Source organism: Arachis hypogaea, chromosome 12, assembly GCF_003086295.3.
Source record: "Arachis hypogaea cultivar Tifrunner chromosome 12, arahy.Tifrunner.gnm2.J5K5, whole genome shotgun sequence".
Taxonomy (NCBI): Eukaryota; Viridiplantae; Streptophyta; class Magnoliopsida; order Fabales; family Fabaceae; genus Arachis; species Arachis hypogaea.
In genome coordinates this window covers 9,770,427-9,777,220 of record NC_092047.1, presented here as the reverse complement: position 1 = coordinate 9,777,220, position 6,794 = coordinate 9,770,427, and positions in this window count along the sequence as shown.

The window sequence follows — 6,794 nt, the reverse complement described above, 5'->3', positions numbered from 1 at the left end:
TTATTTATCATTGGATTAATTTAAACTCTAAAATTTAGACTGCAGGTTCACCTCCTCTTGTTATTCATTCTAAATGGTGAAGATGTTTATTAGATGTCTATTGTAAGAGAAATTGGCTTCGCACGACAACTCTAATTTTGGGTATTTTTCACCTTCTTGTTACTTATTTGTAAGTTTTGGTGCTTTGGTGTTTTGGTTGGTTGTATATATGATTTGTACTTTATTTGAGACTCTCTTGTACCTCATATTTAATTATAGTGGAACTATTTCATTGGTTTGGACGATTTGTAATTTTTACCTCTCACACTGAGAAGATTTTCTATGTTAAAATCTCGACGTATTCTTGTTGTTGCTTTACTTTATATATTTGATTGCTCATGATTGTTGTCATATTATGTTGCGAGTGCTTTTATATTGTTATTGTATTGGTTATTTGTGTTGTCTTTGTTACTGGTTCTTTCCTAGCATCAGAGCTTATTGATATTTTTTTGGGCCTATGATTCTGTGAATAATGGAAGCTAATACTAATATTAGTAGGATAATCACTCCTTTTCTAATTATAATTTATGAAACTCAAAAATGGAAGATTTGTTTTATGTCAATAAATTTTATTAACCAGTTTTTGGTGCCGAGAAGTATAATAATAAATCTGATAATGAGCAGATTTTGTTGTATAGACAAGTTTGTGGATATATTAGGCAGTGAATTGACGATAATGTGTTGAACCATATTATTAAAGAGATACATGCTCGAACCCTTTGAATTAAACTTGAACAATTATATGCTCGAAAAAATAGAAATAACAAAATATTTTTTATTAAATAATTATTGGCCTTGAAATATATAGATGAGACATGTCAGATTACTTGAATAACTTTTAAGAAATCATGAATCAGTTATCTTTTATGAGTATCAAGTTTGATAAAGAAGTTCAAAGATTGTTACTTTCTTGGTTCTTTACCAGATTTATAGAAAATTTTCAGAATTTTTTGTCCAATTTTGCACCTACTGATATAACTCTTATGCATATTGTCAAGAGTAGTGTTTTAAATGAAGAAATGAAAAGAAAGTCACAAGATGCATCATCTAAGTATTCATATGTTCTAGTTTTTTAGTCTAGGAGAGAAATAAAAGTCGATATCCTAAAAGTAGACATTATAGTAGAAATAAATATCAAAAAATGTATAAAAATATTGAGTCTCATCATTTTGGTCAAAAGGAATATGTGAAGAAGTTTTGTTGGCAGTTAAAAAAAGAGAAAGTCAAGACAAGAGCATAAATAAAGATGATAGCAGCAATGAAGACAAAGTCAATACAACTCATGATTATTTTTTATAGTTGAAGAGTTTGAATATGTTAACTTTGTTGATAATAGCACTAATTGGATGATTGACAGTGATAGTTCTATTCATGTTACATAAAGGAAGAATTTATTTACATCTTATACTCCCGACGATTTTAGTGATGTAAAAATGGCTCATCAAGGTATTGCAAAATCTGCAATGTTGGACGGATTTGTCTAAAAACTTTCAATGGTATTAAATTGATTTTGAAGCAAGCATGTTCCAGATATTCGGTTAAACTTAATTTCTATTGGTAAGTTGTGTACTAAGAATTAGATAGCTCATTCTCTCGTGATATTTAGAAGCTCAACAAGGATTTCATTATTTTTTTTTTTACCAAAGATATGAGACTCGAATCCGCAACCTCTTAATTGAGTATGGGAAGATTATGCCATTTGAGCTATAACTCATTGGCAGGATTTCATTGTTATTGTTAGAGATATACGACATTCTACTCTTTATTTAACTCAAGCATTGTGAAAGATATTAATGTTGCTGAGTTTGTTGATAGAACTGACTTATAGCATAAGATATTATGTTATATGAGTGAAAAATACATGAATATATTATTTAAGAAAAATCGTTTAAAAAAGATCTTTTTTTAATAAATTTTTTTTAGTGTGTTTGGTAAATTTTTAATAGTAAAAATAAAAACACTAGAAAAATAAAAAATATCTTTTTTGAAAAGTTACAATTTACATCTTTTTTTAAAAGATATTTAAAAAAAATATTTTTCACATAATAAATTAACAAAAAAGTATTTTTATCTTATTTTACCCTAACATAATTGATAAATATTTTTTTTACATAAGATATTTAAATATAAAGTCACTTTTATTTTTATAAAAAATATCATTTAAAACAATTTTTTTTTGAAAAATAAGGTCCAAACAATCTATTATCCAATAAAAAATAAAGAAATCGAAACAAACGGTTAAACAATTCATTAAATAAGAAAAAATATGAAGGCGTTAGAGCACCTTCAATGGTGAGTACCTCTTTCACTTTTTTCTGACATATATGAACTCTAACCATTGGAGGGGAGAAGGAATGAGTTCCGTACGAGGATCAAGGTAAGGGAATCCCTCTAAGCAGGAACTCAAATTAACCAATAATAACTTGTCATTTGGCAAGTTATTATGAAAAAATAATAATATAAAATCTGAAATAATTAAATAATTATATTAAATAATTAAATAATAATTAAATTAGTAATAATTATAATAAAAATTATATTAAATAATTATATTTTTATTTAATTAATAATTTATATTAATTATTTAAATAATAATTAATTAAATAATTAATTAGATTAAATAATTAAATTTTTATTTAATTAATAATTTATATTAATTATTTATATTATAATTAATTAAATTTACTTACATTAAAAAATAAATTTAATTTTTATACCTTATAAAATAATTTTTAGTTGAATTGGTTATTTTTATTTTCAAAATTTAAAATGTTAATGATATTATTAAAATTAGTAGTTGCAAACACAAAACTATAAATTAGTGTAATCCCGAATTATATATTGTGTATTATTATTATATATGAATTTATTTAATATTAATATTTTTTAATAATGAATTATTTTTAAATTTATAAATTTAAATAATATTATTGAAAAAAATTAATTATATTAATTTTAAGTATTTTAATTAATTAATTAAGTAGGACCACAATAGGGACTAAAGTTAGTTCCTCCTAATGGAGAAGAAAGAGATACTTTGAATTCCTATTTACTGTTTATGAAGTAAAAGCTGATGTGGAGTTACTTTTTATGACAGGTGGGTCATAAATAGGAATTAGAATGAATTCCCTACTGGATGGTCTTACGTCCCAACTTCAAGCAACATGGAATCAGCGCACCAGGCAATGCACTACTCTCATATTATATAATGGAAAAATTTAGGAGTTAGCACTTTTTTCTAAATTTGGTCGGTATTTAATTATTAAAAGAAAAATGAATGATCTTATATTATTAGATATAATCTTATATTATTAAAAATATTATTGATGGCCAATTAATAGTTACAAAATATAAAAATTGCTAGCCTCTTAACACCCTTCTTATATTATTATTAGATTTCTTTTTGGTATTTTTTTTGGTTTTTTATTGTATCTTCCAATTTGATAAATTAAAAATTAAATTTAAATTTATCTTTTTTTTTTGTCAAACAAATATCTATCATAAATATGATAGAGTTATTTAACTTTACAATTGAATAAAAAAATTTATTAAATAAAAAATAAAGAGACATTATATACATATAAACAAAATTATAAGTAGCTATTAAATTTGAATTTATCTTTTTTCAAATTTTTTGTTAATTTCTTTCACACAACTATAAAAATTTAGAAAAAAATTAAAATTGGTCCATCCAATTATATTTCTAATATATATATTTTTTTAATTATTGAACTATAATTCTTTTTTATATTATATAAAATCAATAGAATATGATTCGATAGGTATAGAATATTTAACAAGCCGCTAGTATTAGTAATAACTATATTAAAATATTTTTAAATTAACAAATTTTTAGCATGTTAATTAAATTATTGAAAACTTAATTAATATATTTTGAATTTTAAATATATATTTTTATTTTTTTTTGTATTATTTTTACTTCTACTACTAAATATTTCTGAGTCCATCATTAATAGTAGATTAAAATTCCATTTAAAAATTTATCGTTTGTCAATAATTTTTATATGTACAAAAATAAAATTTAAATTCTAACATTTATTTAAATATACTGATGAGCTAGTCACTGAATCATCCTAATTTAGTTTTTTTTGGTATTATTGTATTGTTAGATTAGATTAGAATTTAGACAACACTGCTTGCTGCAAAGTACGTACGTACTAAGATATCTTGATGAGGCCCCATCTTCCACAAACCCAAATATCTTTGTGGGGCCCAAAACCCTGCCACTGGATCTGACTCTCACATGGAACGCGCCCAGCCCCGGCCCCCGGTGAACAATTTGCAATGCATAACAATGGTTTAGGCCCAATATGAATAAGGGTCACTTCATTTAAGAAAATTAGTGTGATAGTGGGCCCATCACTTTAAGGTATGAAATCCCCCTTTTGAGGTGCAGGGGCCCAGGAGGTCTTCGATTTTAGAGGAATTGTTATAATTATGTGTGCGTGGGGCCTCTCGTGGGCCGATCCCATTCAAATATCTGAATGAATGATTTTTATTTCTCTCTGAGTTATGGTTCCCCTGGATTTCGTTTAGCTCAAGGGTCCATATTTATATAATCTGTTATAACTGACTTAGATCGGTAGTTAGTTTATTAATTTATTTAAATAAATATGAAAAATTTAAATTTTATTTTATATATATTAATTTATTAGTCAATAATAAATTATTAAATAAAATATAAAAAATATTATTTATATACTAAAATCAGTAATTATTTATTTATATATAAATATATAATTTAACTTATTTTTAATATGTATTTTATATTTTAATATATGTTCTATATTAATAACTAATTTTGATAACTGATATATTATTTTATATATTTTTAATATATATTTTATATTTTAAAATATATTATATATAAATAATTAATTTAGTGTCTAATCTTTTATGTACTAGTATCATAGGTGTTTTCAAGCTAAGACAAGAAGAAAGTGAGGCCACCCTCTCCCACCTTCAATTCCCAATTAAAGGGTTGGTGTTTTGTTATGATGATGATGACATCATCCCACCCCACCCATGCTTATTAGTTCGGATCCGGACAAGGTTGTTCCTTCTACTTTAGACAAATTTGCTGGTTTTTCTTTTTCTTTCTTTAACGAATAATGATATCTCTTAATAATAACGAATAATCATGTATTTAGCAACATTCATGGGTAGTTTGGTACCTAGTTTTAGATATAGCTCCGCTACTTTCTTTTTCTTTTTTTTTTATGGTATTTTTTTTTCTTGTGGAAGACGAGGCTAATTTAATGTCATTATATATTTAATAAACTGATAGAGGAATATTTCTTATGATAGAGACTTCGGTTGAAAACTTAAAATAAATTTTTACTAATCGGATAAACTTAGTTATGAACTTTTAATGGCCCACTCGACCATGTTTGATAGATTCGCTTAGAACCTGGGATTCTGCATGGTGTACACGACAAAATTGAGGGGGGGGGGGGATTTTTATTATTTGTCATTGTATCTTTCAGTTCGATAATTAAAAATTAATCTGTTATAGATCAAAATTTTATTTAAAAATTTGTTTCTAACAATAATTACTATAAATATAAAACGAATTTAAATTTCTAACTCTTACTTAAGCAAACGGTAAATTAACTATCAGACTAATCTAAATTTGTTTAAAAAAGAATTGCCAAGGATTGGAAATAGCTTGGCTTTGGACTTCAAGTGAGTGATGCCAATGATGAAGTTGTCCTAATCTGCATCAACAAAAAACTGTTCTATTCCATCAGTTAAACCCCCCACCACTCAAAATTGCTACAACTAACTTAATGATGATGTTATCGGCGGATGTTCAAAACTGTTGTTAAGTTGTTGCTTTTTTGTGATGACTAAATAGAAATATTACCTCTTTTTTGTGTATTAAGTATAACGGAAGTAAGCAACCTAAAAAAAATATATCAGAAGTACGTAAGTAATGAGTACTCTGATTATTAGTAGATCAAATACATTAAATGTTGCATGCAATTGCAAGTTAGTTGCTTAAGTCCATTACAATTACAATGTGTTCGTCTTAAGTGTAGAGATCACAAATTCGTAAGCTGAGAAGATCGAAACCCTGATTTTAGTAAAAGTAGAGTCGGGAGGCAATCTACAAGACACTAAAATACTTAAGTTAGCAATGTGTTTTAAATGTTGTTTTTTTTTTTTTTTTTTTGAGTTTACTTGCTCAGTTTCTTCTCTTTTTATTCCTTTATCTCGGCAGTACTGTTTCTTTGGGCATTTACTACCTTCATGACATGCTCTTAATGCCATGATTTGGTATTTTCATGACTTGGTAGTTGTTCATATCCTGGGTCGAGCTATCCGACCCGGAATGTTTAGCGACAAGGCGACCGACCTATTTCCAGTCAGACTATCCGACCTCCTCCCAAAGAGCTCGGCCAACTCACCAGGAAAGTCCAACAAAGGGCCCAGATAGAGGAACACGACCCAAATTCAAAAGTGGCCCAGGCCTACAAAGATAAGGGCGGTTCCCTTGAAGATAAGATGATCTCACCCAAAGATAAGATAAGATAACTAACTTATCTTATCTAAAAAGGTCACTCCACACTACTATAAATACACTGGAGCACCCAGGTATAACTCATACTCTGATTCTACAAAAAACCTGTTTAATACCCTTGCTAACTTAAGCATTGGAGTCCTTTGCAGGTACCACCACCCTCCGGTGACAAAGGATCAGCAGCATAGCCAGTCCAACAAGTCGGACACGG